This window comes from Mya arenaria, chromosome 7 (genome assembly GCF_026914265.1).
Source record: "Mya arenaria isolate MELC-2E11 chromosome 7, ASM2691426v1".
Lineage (NCBI taxonomy): Eukaryota > Metazoa > Mollusca > Bivalvia > Myida > Myidae > Mya > Mya arenaria.
The window spans coordinates 52,386,662-52,403,943 of record NC_069128.1 but is presented as its reverse complement, the minus strand read 5'-3'; positions in this window follow the sequence as shown (position 1 = coordinate 52,403,943).

Here is a 17,282-nt window from a genome sequence, read left to right as displayed (position 1 = left end):
AAAATTTTCACCTGGATATTAGTAGCCATTTTATTGTGACCACGACATACATGTGTGATAGCTGTTGTTACATGTAAAAACTTGAATACATCAGTACATAATAGTGTAGAGGATTACAAAGGATTATTTTCTGCGCTCATAGTTCTGGTCGCTCATTAAACTACACTGCGCAGCGAAAGTTATGTCTAACCCAAATAGTACATCTACCCCGATTTCTAAGTCGGCGGCCTCCAAAAGGGACTTATCATCACCCATGGACGATGCCGACACCAAAAAGTATAAACTGTCTGAATCAAACACAACAGTACATATTGAAGATACCAGTGGCATCGCCCCTTGTGCACTTTCCAAAGAAGATCTGTTTTATGTCTCAAAGCAAATATCAGCAACATTTCATGCTGACATGTCCACTCTGGTTGAGACACTGATATCAAAGTTAGTGCCTCCTCTTGTCAAGAGTATTCATGCTGACTTAACATCACGCATCAATGCTCTGGAATACGAAAATGCAGAACTTAAAAGCAAAGTCTTTAAGCTTGAAAATGAAGCCGATAGAGCTGAACAATATAGTCGGCGAAATTGCTTGCGTGTTGCTGGTGTCGCAGAAACGACTAGCGAAAATACTGACGACATCGTTTTGGGCATATCTAATGCTGTCTCGAGCGGCTTATCGATCGAAGAAATTGACCGCAGCCATCGTGTTGGGCCGGTGCGCAACGATAAAAAGCCGCGCGACATCATCGTGAAGTTCGTCTCGTATCGCTCTAGGCAAAAACTGTACCAGCGTAGATCAGCTCTCAAAAAGTCTAGCGAGCACTCGTATGTTTACGTCAACGAAGACCTCACCAGAAAACGAAGCTCTCTTCTTTATGAAGCTAGAAGACACGCCAAAACTGGTTCCCTGTTAGGCGCCTGGTCGTCCGACGGGAAAGTGCTTATTAAGGACAAGGCAGGCAAAATACATCCTATTAACTGTCCTGATGAACTGTACGCTGCTCTACCTGCAATGTCCTATGCCTCAGCGGTGCAGAAATAATACACATTTTCGTCATATGACACAGACTTTTTTGTTCTGCAGTATACTTCGATCGTTAATTTGCTCGTCAACTGGCGAGTTCACCTGTACCATATTCATTGTAATCTCGTCTTACTGGCCGTTCTGCATCCGTGATCCTATAATATTAAATTAAACAATTCTGTTCAACATATCATTTATCTTTTATTATTATAAAGTGATTGTAATACTGATAAATTATCTTAGCGACGACTGAACAGATAATCCGTTACTATTCTTTGAAAAATAGCAGTGTTATTATGTCACCATATGCTTTTTATAAACTGGTATAACATGCATCGTACTGATTAAATAATAAGCTATCCACTCTAAGCTATGTTTAAATATATAAATTATCGATCTTGATATTTAAATATAGCCTTAAAGATATATTTGGTAATATCCATAAAATATTGAAGATATTGTTACTTGTTTTTAAACATTTGGATTATACCAACATAATATTTTTCATAACTATAATATATATAGTGTAGATAAAGTACTTTTGTTGCCAAATTTTAAGAGAAAACAATACAAGTCCTATTTGTAAGATATTTTATGCACTATTGTTTTGACCAATTCACCATTATCATGTATCGTGGAACATTATATTTTTGTTCCGTTTTTCTTTTTACTTCCATTTTTGTTCACTCATTGTGTCTCCAAGATATTACACTGTACTCTGTAAACAGATATGAATTCAGCGACCGCACTGTTGTATACTTCCTTATGCGACTGCGTCTCTTCTGTACACTTGTTTCACATATAACCTAAATATGCCCCTTGAGTTTGTTCATTCCCCTACTCAACAAACCTTTGACATAGGATCAAGACTTACTCGTCTCTTAACCCTGTTGTTTTCCCTGGTAATATTGTTCAACACCATCTTCGCTTTCTCAGTGCTTGTGAACTTAAAGTCACTAGACACCTGTGGTAAGATATACCGTGGTCTGCAATCCAAGAAGTATGACCTAGCAGGAAGCCGAGTGTTCCAGTGTAATAACACTTTTATTAGGAATTGTATACTCACACTATCCATATGTACTCTTTGCACCTGGTTGGCAGTACTTCTTAACCAGAGTGGTGACATCCATCCTAATCCAGGCCCTGCAGATCACTCATCACGATCATCGTTAGATTTGTCCCATAATTTATCCTTGGTTCATTACAATGTCCAAAGCATATTACCAAAACTTGACATAATCAAAGCTGAACTTCTAGACTTCGATGTTTTAGCGTTTTCGGAAACTTGGTTATCACAGTCAGTTGACACCAACAATATTCTTCTTCCACATTTTCAGGCTCCTGAACGCAAAGATCGGGCAACCAACAATTATGGAGGTGTTATTTTATATGTCAAGGAAAATATATTTTATAAGAGGAGATTTGATCTAGAAGTTCTGGACACTGAATGCATTTGGATCGAATTGGCTATTAAACCTAACTTGAAGATGCTTGTTGGATTGTTTTATCGACCTCCAAACACTTCTGCTGTCTTGGATTCACGTATTGAGGAGTCTATTGACACGGCTGTAAACACTGATATTTCTAACATTGTTTTGGTGGGTGATTTTAACTTGAATGCTACTCCATATTGTATCAGTCCTAAAATAGTGTCTTTATGTCAGCAATATGGTCTTACCCAATGCATTGATGAGCCCACTCATTTTACCGAACATTCTTCGTCTATTATTGACCTGGTATTTTTAAAAAATACTAGAAGTTTGCTTCTCTGTGAAGTTGGAGATCCCTTGTTTGATCAACAAGTTCGCTATCACTGTCCCACTTTTGTCTTCTTTAAGTTTTGTAAGCCAAAGTTAATTTCTTATCGTCGTCTTGTATGGCTGTATGACCGTGGTGATTACAATACATTTAGAGCACACCTCGAAGATTTTGATTGGGACTCGATTCGCTCCAATGATCTTAATACATGGGTTTCTCGTTTTACTTCTACTATTATTGATGGTGCCAAGCGCTATATACGTAATCGTATGATCACTATCAGACCTCAAGAACCCAGATGGATTTCATCGGATATCAAGAGGCTCATTCGTCGTCGCAAACGCTTATATAAAGAGGCGAAGAGGTCAAACATACCATCTACATGGAGGAAATTTAGAGAGCTACGGAATCTTATTATTTCCAAAATTAGAGAAGCCAAGGCTTTGCATATTGACTCTATCTCTAAATCTCTACTCGAAAAGAAACATTCCAAAGGCTGGTGGTCTACCATTAAACAATTCATGTCCCCTAACTCTGGTTCTCTTTCGATTCCACCTTTAGTTGTTGAATCTGGTATTATTCATAGCAATGCAGATAAGGCTGATGCTTTCAACACTTTTTTTCGCCAATCAAACACATTTCACAGAGCCTAACAGTGAACCTGTACCACCGACTTACCATATATCCTCCCTACTAGCAACAGTCGTTTTTAGTCCCTCGGATATAGAGCCACTCCTTCGTTCTTTGCCACTAGGGAAAGCTGTAGGTCCAGACACGATTAATAATCGTGTTCTTATTGAACTATCTGCCGTCCTCGCAAAACCACTAAGTGATATTTTCAATTATTCGATGTCTATTCCATCCTTTCCTGATTCCTGGAAGATTGCTAATGTTTGCCCTATCTTTAAGAAGGGTGAGTCTAATCTTGTCGCTAATTATCGACCTGTATCTCTACTTGACTCACTTGGCAAAGTCTTTGAACGTGCAGTCTATAAGCACTTGTTTAACCATATTGTAGACAACAATATATTGACGGATTTTCAGTCTGGCTTCCGACCATGTGATTCAACTGTGAATCAACTATCTTTTATATATAACAGCTTCTGTGAAGCACTTGACAACGGTAAGGAGGTGCGTACCGTATTTTGTGATATAAGTAAAGCCTTCGACCGTGTCTGGCATAGAGGCCTTCGTTCGAAATTGCATGCTATTGGCGTCCGAGATCATTTGCTTCACTGGCTTGGTAGTTACCTACAACACCGCAAACAACGTGTTATACTTCAGAATTCTTCGTCTTCCCTTCGTTACATTAAAGCAGGTGTTCCTCAAGGTTCCATTTTAGGACCCTTGCTCTTTATCATTTATATTAATGACATTGTTCGCGACATCGAAGCTAACATCAGTCTTTTTGCTGATGACACTAGCCTATCTATGGTAGTCGATACCCCTAACAATACTGCTTCTGTTCTTAACTCGGACAGAAGATAAGCCGTTGGGCCGATACTTGGTTAGTCTCCTTTAATCCCCAGAAAACCAACTCAATGATGATTTCCAGGAAACTCCACCGACCCATACATCCCCCTTTGACTATGCTTAACCATAACATTTCAGAGACTTCCTCCCATAAACACCTCGGTATGTTTCTTTCTAGTGACTGCTCCTGGTCTGCCCATATTGATTATATCAAAGACAAAGCATGGTCCCGTGTTAATATTCTACGTTCGCTCAAGTTTACTCTTGATCGTCTCACCCTTGAGACAATTTATATGACCTTTATCCGACCATTGCTTGAATACGGCGATATTATATTTGACAACTGCACTGCAGGGGAAAAGCAGGAACTTGACAAAATACAACACGAGGCTGCGAGAATCGTCACAGGTGCAACAAAGCTAGTTTCTATTGATAAACTTTACAGTGACCTGAACTGGCAGCCCCTTTCAGATCGCCGCACCAACCACAAACTTATTTTTATGTTTAAAATCAAATCAAATATTAGTCCTACATACCTTGTTAATCTCATTCCTTTACGCCCAGCCGATCCTAGGTACAATCTTCGAAACTCTTCGGATATTCCACTTATACATTGCAGATCCACACTATACTATAACTCTCTTGTTCCGTCTGCCATTCGTGCTTGGAATACTCTCGATTCAAGTTTCAAGTCCGCTGACTCAATACAAAGTTTTAAAAGGCTGATTAGTAATACTCCTAAGGTTCCTCATTATTTTAACACAGGACCTAGGCGTTTACAAGTCCATCACACTAGGCTTAGGCTAGGCTGTAGTCTACTTAATTATGATCTTTACCGGAAGAATATTGTTTCCTCACAAGCTTGTCTCTGTGGTGACTCTGAATCTGTCCGCCATTGTATGTTATTTTGTCCCCTTTATACCTCCTACAGAGAGGATATGTTCGAGTCAATAAATTTGCTCGTCCCTGGTACAGCTATCACGCTCGACTTATTGCTAAAGGGTAACGTTCGATTTACTGATCCCGTCAACTCGCAGCTTTTTTCTATTGTTTACTCATACATTGATTCTACCAAGAGGTTTCTTTGAGTACTAACTCTCTAAACAGCTTATGTGTGCGTTGAAATTCATCTAATCTGTTTACTTTGAGACACATCATTCCCATAATCTTCTACTGTTTCTAATGATTTTGTATTATGAGCGCTTAACTCATTTTATCTATATGTTTGACTTACTAAAATATTTACATTTTACTATAGCAATATTCATTTGTAGTACCGCTCAACTTAAAACTTGCTCTATGTTTGATTTATTACAATACTTAAATTTCATAATAGCATTATTCTTCTACATTTATTTTAGACATATTCATCTTCTTGGTAAATATAATAAATGATATTTTGTGCGACAACCTTTTTCTGATTCGTAAAGTATACATGCATACGAAAATGATCTATATAAGCTATGCTTTCGATCAAATTCTTTGTTTTTCATTGATGTATATATGTTGTCTTGTGTTATTTTCCTCAATAAATATGTTTAAACTAAAGATATTAGTTTTTTTCATGGTATGATGCCACAGCACCATGCAGATTTGTTTTCACTTTTATATCAAAGAAAGTAACTCGAGCACAAATTTTGTAGATATGTGGACTCTGTTGATAGAAGTTCTGGGAGGCATTTTTAGGCTTGAAAGAGCATCATTTTAAAGTTATATTTTTATTATGTCCCTTGAATCTTGGGTATAGTTTATATTGTATTTGCATTTTAAAGACATTGGCTTCAACAGACCCTAATGAAATGAAGGAATGTAATTGCTTACTGAAACTGTTATAAGCGACGTCATAAATTGAAGCAATTTTAACATAATTTGAATTAAGAATCTTGTAGGCCATTGGATACATGATTAAGTAGGGCCAATATATTTGTGCTTATTATAATCACATTTATCCTTCTTCATCTACCTTAAAGAGTGTCCATCATTTGTATGAAATCATTTGATCACGTTTCATTTGAAAGAACTTTGCGGTAGTGTTTGCTTGCTTCAGTTACGTCACCGACAGTCTTGCAGCGCTTTCAGCGCTTTGATTATAGATAGTTGTCCGATTAGCGCAGAAGTAAGCGCATTCGCTACTCATCAAGGCGCCTCAGGTACGATTCCCGGCCTGGGCGCATGTGAGTTTGGTTCGTCATCGCCAAGCCATACAATGGGTTTCCTCTGGGTACTTCAGTTTCCCTCACAACATAAGACTATAATCATGTGTGAAATCGTTCATAACGTGATTAATATAATGCTTAAATAACTTGTTTCACAATCGTTGCAAAATAAATAATTTAGGTACGTACCAGTAGTCGTGTAAGTGTCGACACCGGCAGCAGAAACGTCACCAACCGATTCACCTATTAAAAAAAAAGGTTCGTTATGTTCAATAAGCAATAGTTGAATTTCAAAAAGCGTTTTAAAGAGTTTTGGCTTTTTAGGGCCATAGTTTTAACGCTGATTAACATCTGGTAGTAAATTTTGAGATTCAAAAACGTATTTAACCTGCTAATTGCCTCATAAACGAATGTCTTTTGGTCCAATAATTAGCGAAAAAAAAGAAGATAAATGAAATTTATAAAGTAAGGCGTGACCAGCAGGTAATCGCTGTTAACAGATAGATATTCGTAGAGCATAATATCATATCTTTATATCGAAACAGAGCCAGAAGTATCGTGCAATAAGAAGAGTGCAAATTAATGATGTTCACTTATTCGCACGCTACATGTATGCTGCTCTTAACAATGCTATGAACGCTCAAATATGATTTCAAGAATTCGAGAAGAGACCGCAGTATGTACTATGTGTAAACTATTTGAAGAGATAAAAGCTCATATCAATGTAATGTATACAACGATGTTTTTACTTTCAACTATTCTAAACCATTTTACATTTTCGCAACATATTTTTAAGTATTTCCTACATTATGCGTACATTGATATATCATTGTCTGTTTACCGCACATTAATACTTGCATAGTTACAGCCCTGTCTTATGGTTACCACTTTGGTATTATAATGAATGTGTAAACAAAAACAAAGAAGAAATCACTCTCCAATATAGTTCAATATGCAATTAAAAGATAATGTCATAAATAGTTTAAACACCGGTCTTCTGAATTTAATATTGACACCAATCATTGGAAATTTGTCAAAATTTCAATCGGTAATTTCTACCGACCTGGACCTAAACCGTCCTTTACGCATAGCTCTTTCGTTGTTGTGGTAAAAGGGCCGACATCTCCAATTTGCACTGAAACAGTAGCAGTTCCGGTTACAGTGCCATCTGTGGCTCTGAAATTAAAAAAACCGTTTGTAAGAACGCTGATATCAATGAAAATAACAAGACTTCAGTAAGTATAAGTTAAAACTGTAATCGTTCTTACGGATATATTCAATTACCCAACAGTTGACAGATAGTCGTTAACATAGTAACACAGGCAAAGTTGTCCCGTTAAGGTCGTCGACGATGCTGCATGTCTTTATAGTCTAGTATGAATTTTTGTTTTAAACAGTTATATTGAGATAAACCATTTGTTCTTTTGTTATAGACTTACTCGAGTTTAAGAACCAATACATTATTAACTTCATAGTCCACTGTGGCTGAAAGCGTAACAGTGCCTACAGTAGCGACGGATAATGTCACCACATTTGGAGTTCCGGTGACCGTGTATCCTGAGATTGCGGTGCCATTACTGGCCGCTGTAAGTGAAACAACTGTTGCTCCTGCAGTTGAGTTCTCGGGCAATGGTGCAGTAAGTGTTATTGTTCCATTGGCCCCAGTTATTGTGCCGTCACCGGACCATCCAGTGATAGCCGATTCTAAAATAGATGTATTTCTTAGTTTAGAAGATTATATATATCATTTTATTATACACCTATATGGTAATTATATGTTATTTGACCCAAAAATAATTCCATTGTATATTTGAAACGGCTATTTATATTTTAATAATGGTTCTTTCGTTTTTTGTTATTTGAATTTATGTAATTTTCGTCCATTTTCGTAATTGGTCAAAAGGCTTCCTGTGTCAAAGTGTACAATATAATGTTCAACGACTTATAAAAGCTGTGAGATAATGAATAAGTTGCTTCATCCATGTTTAAAGAATAAATATTTATATTTTAACTTAGTTAAATTAGATTCGTTTGTAAATGTGCGACATTTTTACTTATAAGTGCAATATTACAGCTCTGTACCTGTCTGCATCTGCCCTCAAACATTTTAGCACAAGAAAAAGTATATGCATTGTTCAAAATAGTATATTGTATCAGTTATGTAATTTGCAACAATCTTTTATGTCTTCAAAAAAGAGGACGATAAAGATCCTACAACAACGAGAACTAAATTCCATAGAATACATTTCCAACCAAAACAGGACAATCGCAAGCCGTTTTTTTCGATAAATGGTTATAAATCAAATATTATTTTTGCTATAATAAAGGCCTTGCTTGGGGTCGGAAGACATATGTATCAAGTCTCATTTCAATATATTGAGCAATGTTTGAGTCAAAGTTGAAGCCTAGTATTGAGTTTATGCGCGCCGACCTCGATCATGACCAATAATGAGAACACCACATCGCTTTAACAACATATCGTTATTGTTGTTTTTTCTTTAAATGATATTTAAATTGAACGACTGGAATAATACAGTAATAAGTGATTTTCTGTTGGTCAAAATAACTGAGACATATTTAATTAAGGCTCAGCTTTCACTCTGCTACTATCCTATGTTTCCTATTTTTTGGAATGAACGCGGTCGTTTATCTGATCGATAGAGTTTGCTAAGTACTCACCTGTAAAGGTTACATGTTTTGGTGAACTTTCAATTTGAAACATTGGTTTGAATGAACGCACGCTCACCAACATTTTGATTCCATTTTTTTTATTATAAAATAAAATAATTCATCGACGATTTATTCGTCACAAAAACGCTGCTGACTTTAAGAAATCACTAAGTCGGAGGCGTTTCAACCTTCTCATATGTATTCATTTATTTTTGTTAATATATATTATTTAGAGTAAGGTAACAGTAATGAATGTTTAACATACCAGATTTTTGAATGCCGCAGAACAACAAAGCACAGAAAACAATTTTCCAAAACATCGTTGCAAAGTTGATCGCAGATTGTGTGTGAAGCGTTTTTCAATCAGCCGATAAGGAACCACAGCCCCCACCTGACAGTTTATACTGCAGAATGCTAGGGTTTCTACGGCAGCAAACAAGATTACCTTATTAAGATAAATTGGTATGTGAGTATGTAAAACAAACTGACACTTGTGTACTCATTGATTTTAATATACGGGTATTTTAATTAAATGGATTATTAAACGGCTACAAGTTCTTCAATAAACAACTACCAAACTATTTTAAATACTGCACTGAAAGCGTTTTGAAAATGGTTTTAAAATATTTACATTTTCAAGTTGTCGATGTTTTATTTGCAAGTAATCGCTTAAAGGGATTTATTTAATCCCTATTCCTGCACCTCTTTACACTGCTGACGATCTCCAGGGGATTTGAATGACAATGCAATACAAACACAACAAGTCATTAATAAAATGCATAATTAGGAAAGAGATATGCGTGGGTACGACTCATCTTTAATTGCACGGACGATTTAATTTATAACGACGCGAGGAACAACTAAGCAAACACAGGATAAAACTTGGATTAGGGTAAACACAGCAGAAAAATATGAGCTCTTCCGTTCTTGTTTAGAGTATATCTTTAAACTGCTTTAATACTTGTATGACTAATAAAGGACCTTCTTTTTATAAATTCAATGCATACAAACAATATCAAACAATAGTAATATACGTCAAGAACGTTATATCAAATAGGTTTTCCTGTTTTACCTCAGCCTTTATCTATAAAATCAGTATAGTGAAAAAAATACTATATGTCAATTTTGCTCTTTCATATTCCATTACACTGGCTTTTGGCACAACTTTTTTCAATTAATTGCAAAATACATGACCTAATTAAATAATATATATTTCGAAAAGCGCAAAAAATATATATAGCGTAATGCAGGAAAGGACGAACGTACCACTGCAATTCGGATCAAATACCAAAATAGCGCACCACTGTAAGGGAAGACGCACCATTGTAAGGGACGTAACTGATTCTCATGCACCACTGTATGGGACGTGACTGATTCTCATGCACCATTGTAAGGGACGTGACTGATTCTCATGCGCCATAGTAAGGAAAAGTGCATGACTCTAATGCGCCACTGTTATTAAATGTCTGTCATTTATTCGCCACTGTACGGGAAACCACAAGCCTTTAACGCGCAACTGTTATGTATGTGACTGCCACTCATTCGCCACTGTACGGGAATCCATATGCCTCTTATGCGCCACTGTTATGTATGTGACTGCCACTCATTCGCCACTGTACGGGAAACCAAATGTCTTTTATGCGCGATTGTTTTGTATATGACTGATACTTATGCCACTCATTCGCCACTGTAAGGAAAACCGGATTTCACTAATGTGCCTAGGTTATGTAAATGACTGCCACTCATGCGCCACGGTAAGGGAAACCACAAACCTCTCATGTGCCACTTTTATAATAGTGACTGCCACGCGTGCGCCACAGAAAGGGAAACCACATGCCCCTTATGCGCCGCTGTTATGTAAGTGAGTGCTACTTATAATCCACTATAAGGGAAACCACATGCCCCTTATGCGCCGCTGTTATGTAAGTGAGTGTTATTTATAATCCACTATAAGGGAAACCACATGCCTCTGATGTCTCAGTGTGATGTAAGTGACTGCCGCTCATGCACCACTGAAAGGCAAACCACATGTTTCTGATGTCCCAGTGTGATGTAAGTGACTGCCGCTCATGCACCACTAAAAGGCAAACCACATGCCTCTAATGCGCCTCTGTTATGTAAGTGACTGCCGCTCATGCACCACTGAAAGGGAAACCACATGCCTCTAATGCGCCGCTGTGGTGTAAGTGACTGCCACTCATGCGCCACTGAAAGGGAAACCACATGCCTCTAATGCGTCACTGTTATGTAAGTGGCTGCCACTCATGCACCACTAAAAGGGAAACCACATGCCTCTAATGCGCCGCTGTGATGTAAGTGACTGCCACTCATGCGCCACTGAAAGGGAAATTACATGCCTCTAATGCGCCACTTTTATGCAAGTGACTGCCACTCATGTGCCACTGAAAGGAAAACCACATGCCTCTAATGCGCCGCTGTGATGTAAGTGACTGACACTCATGCGCCAATATATGGAAACCAACATGCCTCTAATGCGCCACTTTTATGTAAGTGACTGCCACTTATTAGCCAATTTACGGGAAACCAGTTGCCTCTAATGCGCTTCTTTTATGTAAGTGACCGTCACCTATGCTCCATTTAAGGAAAACAGGAAGCCTCTAATACGCCCATGCTATGTAAGTGACTGCGCCTCTGCTAGGGGAAACTGCTGCCTCTAATGTACCACTGTTATGTAGCGACTGTCCCTCATGTTCCACTGCAAGGGGAAACAGCATGCCACTAATATATCACTTTATTTCAGTGACTGCCACTCATGCGCCACTGCAAGAGGAAACTGTATGCCTCTAATACACCACTGTTATGTATATGTAAGTGACTGCCACTCATGCGCCACTGCAAGGGAAAACTGCATGCCTCTTATGCACCACTATAATGAAAGTGACTGCCACTCATTCGCCCCTGCAAGGGGAAATTGCATGCCTTTTATGCAAAACTGTTATGAAAGTGACAGTCATGCGCCTCTGCTAGGGGAAACTGCATGCCTCTAATACACCACTGGTGTGTAAGTGGCTGCCACTCATGCGCCCATACAAGAGGAAACTACATGACTCTTATACACCACTGGTATGTAAGTGACTGCCACTCATGCACCACTGCAATGGGAAAACTGCATGGCTCTAATACACCACTGTTATGTAAGTGACAGTCACTCATGCGCTCCTGCAAAAGGAAACTTCATGCCTCTAATACACCACTGGTATGTAAGTGACTGCCACTCATGCGCCACTGCAAGGAAAACCTGCATGCCTCTTATGTAACATTGTTATGAAGGTGACTGCCACTCATGCGCCCCAGCAAGGGGAACTGCATGCCTTTTATACACGTATGTTATGTAAGTGACTGCCACTCATGCGCCACTGCAAGGGAAACTGCTTGCCTCTAATATATCACCATATGGAAGTGACTGCCACGTATGCGCCATTGCAAGAGAACTCTGAATGCCGATAATGCACACCTTTTATGTAAGTGACTACCACTCATTCGCCCCTGCAAGGCGAAATGTCATGCCTCTAATATACCATTGTTATGTAAGTGACTGCCACTCATGCACCCCTGAAAGTGATACCATATGCCTCTAATGTGCCACTGTTTTTAAGTGACTGTCATTCATGCGCCACTGCCAGGGAAAATTACATGCCTCTAACGTGCCACTATGATGAAAGTGACTGCAACTCATGCGCCACTGCAAGGGAAAACAGCATGCCTTTAATGCACCACTATTATGTAAGTGACTGCCACTCATGCGCCCCTGCATGGGGAAACTGCATGCTCATAATACACCACTGTTATTCAAGTGACAGCTCTAATGCATCCCTGCAAGGGAAACCAAATGCCTGCCTCTAGTGCGTTATTGTTATGTAAATGACAGTCACTAGTGCGCCATTGCAATTTAAACCGCATGCCTCTAATGCGTCACTGTTATGTAAGTGACAGCCACTCATGCGCCATAGCCAGGTAAACCGCATGCCTTGAAAGCGTCATTGTTATTTATTAAAAGTATTTATATTTAATCTAAATTCTTTATGGATAGAAGAGTTATGTTGTAGCCCACTATCTCTTGACGTAAAGAAAGGTGACAATATAATAATGTTATTAATAAGTGATTTCATATTGGCCCAGTTATTTGTGAGAGGTTAGCTGTATTTAGACATTGCACATACTTATGTCTCGTACGTCCTAATTTCGTAAATCGTTTGCCAAAACGTCAAATCTTCAACATTCGTAGTCCATTTTGTCGGTGTACAAAAACAGATTTATTGTAAAATCCACCAAAGGGTTAAATACTTTTAATTTAGTTAAAAACTTTTCGTATTTCGATTTTATCGAATGTTCCTTATCTCGAAGTAGTTCTGGAGGTCCCTACGACTTCGACATAGCGAGGTTTGACTGTATCTGGATGCCATTTTTATATTTAAAGCTAAAACGTTTAGAAATTAAACGCTTACTATATAACAATTCCATCTTTGAAAAGAAGGCTTTTGAATTAGGAAAGAGATTTGGTTTATTGTAAATGATTGCTCTTCAACCTATCATAATAACAAATGGCACATTTTATCATAGTTGTTGTATTAAATCTAAACAATTTGCTTAGTATCACGGATTTAAACATTTAAATGAACTAAATTAGATTAATTTAAAAGTGTTTGTAAAAGTGTATGTGAATGACCTATGGAATGATATATTGATTCACACATGCATATTAATATACTTTCATAAAATATATATATTTACCCATTTCTTTTAATTTTATTATATTTCTGCTCAGTTTATTTCAGGCATTCATTCAAATAGCTTTCCATACTATAGAACAGATTACCACGCATAACATACAATTGATCAAAGATCAAAGGTCATTTCATAATTCCGTCAAAATATTGTAACATAAATATACCATTTGATGCCATAAATGCGGATCACATACATCAGTGGAGGAATTTGCCAGATTTGGAACCAATGTGATTCCCCTTCAGTGTTTCGCGATCAGGATTTTTTTGTCATTTTACTGCGCAATCGCGCGGCAAAGTATTCATGATCCACCATTAAGCTTTGAATAATATATAATTTTACTTGATTTAAAGAATAAAGCAGAGCTTTATATTGACATACGATGTTTAAATATCGGACTACTTTGTAAAAAACACTTTCACGGAAAGTGATAATATAGTGTAAATGCATCATGTTTTAAAAGAGGATTTCCTTTTGGATTTTGATCCGTGAAAATTGGCCATTTTTTTCTCCAAGCTAGCACGCGCTTTTTAAAGACAACGTTGATGAAGCGTTTCTAGTTTCCACTAGTTGAACCAAAAGGCCCATTATTCCGGTTTTTTGAAAGAAGTAGTCCCCATTTATCATATATACAAACCACCGGAAAGCATATACTAAAACGAGGGTTATTGTTAGATTGTGTGGTTTAATCAATTTAATTTCATTGAGTGAGCGCGAAATTAGTTTTTGGACTAGGGAACTTGTGGCCTAGTTCATAGCCATAAACACGCTATCTGCATTCTCAAGCCGCATCTGGGGGTTCACTGACGTAATGTATTCATACGCTGTATTTTGATTGGATTGCGGTTAGCGAATTTGAATAATCAAAGTAGTACCAGAACTGATTACAATGAAAACATCCAATAAAAATAGTTCTCCTAAGCACAAGAAATGCATACGAAGCGACTGAGTTAATCGGGTTAAGTACATAAATGTTCTTGCATACGGTCAGATTATATGCAATAAGAATATGAATATATTGGAAAAGTACGCATCGAAATTTTTCCGTTCAATGCTCTGTATTAATAGACTGGTACCCTCTTTCTCTCTTATCCGAAATGAAACCAGTACCAGCTCACCGCGGTGCCCGTCGCGCATTCGAAATGTCTTGTAAATTCATACGTAAAGCGAATAAAGCGTGCGGTCTAAGTAGAAAACAACCAGGAAAGTTGGTTTAAAAAAGTATTGTTATCCTTTGTATAGAATGTTGGTATTCCGAAGTCAGTCCCTGTTCTTTTTTTCCACATAATTTCCATGTTTCCGTGATATTTTCTTTTGGATACAAAGTTTTTTCAACTAATCATCGCATGGCACGTACCACTTTTTTAATACAACATGATTTTTGGTATTTATTGTTCAAATACTTATAATGTTAACTAAAAACCATATGCCGCGTAATTTTATATTTTTGAGGAAAAGTAAATCAGGGTACCAGTCTACTTATTGACCTCAAAATTTACTCTGATCAGAGCGGCCGAATGATTCAGACATGTATATTATCACCACTTCCGGATGCTGATGAAGTGAATTTCATAGTGTTTTATTGAGGAAAATTATCAATAAAGCCGACATTGAATGATTACCACCACCAAACGGATTTCAATTTTGCAAAATGGAGATAAAAAAATATCAAATATGCGCATACTTATTTATGAAGTTTCATTCTAAATGAAGCCAAATGTATGAATTTGTGCACAGGATCTGTGAATAAGATGATTGTTTACCTATGTGCATAGAAAAGTCTTGGAGCCACTCTCAGTGTAAGTACATTATTACGTTATACATTTTGTTCAATGATATGGTGATAAGCCATCGCCATTGATAAAACAATCTTTCATGCTCAAATTTGATTTCCTCTCTTATAATGCACCAGTCAATACCACGGCCCCCTCGGGGATATACCGGGGGGAAAGGGCTGTGTTTTTACCTTTCAGGTGTCCTCTTAGCTAAAGAACTTCAGCGAACACATTATATATTACCTTTTTTGACGTGTTGTAAACATCAAAAAAATAAATATCAACATTAAAGTTATGGAAGCCAGAACTAGTGTCCTCGCAATGCCGGATGATTGCGGTGGTTTTGTATTCCCTCAAAATATATCAGGGAATTGCTCTTACCTTAGATCCCCGGGGTGCGGGGACGTTATTCACGGGATTTTACCACCAGTTCGTTCTCGCAGGGCAGGGATTTTACCGGGGATTGGCTGGACCGAAAGTCAAAGTACCTGCTATTCCCTTGGGGGGGGGGGGCGTGGTTACAATTGACTGGTGCATACTTTACAAGTTCTTTTTCTGAAGACGCTCTGTGCCCACTTTTTGTTTTCTAGCCAAGAATGAAATTCAAAAATCAGTCAGGGATACAGTATGGTGATGCATTGTTGTTGATAGATCAATATGAATTTGTGAAATATTTTAGTTTTGAGTTTTATTTAACAATGCAGTGCCGAATATTGTGGAGATAGAATTGAATTTGTATTAATTAATCAGTTGACTTGTGGCGTTTAGGGAACAAAATTAAAATCAAAATATTAAATAAAGTTCCCTTATCACCCAATGTTGTGGAATAGTGAAGTAATGAAGATTTACCCTCACAACAGTCTTTCTCAAATGCTGTCCAGGCTCTTTTATGCTTAAGAATAACTAGCCTCGCGATGTCAGACCAGAAATCTTCTTGGCATGAGATTGGATCACTATTGATCATTATGCACCAGTCAATTGTAACCACGGCTCCCACATCCGAGGGTATACCGGGGATAGCCGGCGAAATGGGCCATGTTTTTACCTTTCAGGTGGCCCCGCAGCGCCGGGTCTTCCCGGAAAATACAGTGTGGATGGGGCTTAACCTAATGTCCCTTGGGTGCGTGGTCATTTGGTGGGGACTTTAGCATCAGATTATCTCCGCAGGGCGGGGATTTTAGCTGGGGTTGGCTGGACCGAAAGTAAAAGTTCCGCAATACCGGGACCGGTAACCGGGGCATGGTTACAATCGACTGATGCATTAGCTTTTGTATTCAGATAAAGTTAAGAATATATATTTATTTATATAAGTTATACTTTGCAATCTAAATCAAAGATTTGAAAAAGGTATCCTGTATCAATAAATGCAAGTATACATAAATGACTGTGCAAATCTTTATGGATAATTAAAACAAATCTTGGTTGTAGACCATTACTACTTAATATTTGATAAATCACAGACATTATAAGATACAGTTTAAAGGGGCTGTACTCAGTTAATGATGAAAAAGCAAAAATTTAAAGAAAATTGTAGAAAATTGACATAAACTTGGTATCGATGTGTACAATTAATGCATTGAAACTTAATAACTGATGATCTCCATAGTTTACAAATGATTTATTAATAGCAGTTATTTCGTGTTTTTCCATTAAAAAAAGATTACTAGGTATGTCTACCGAGTAGAA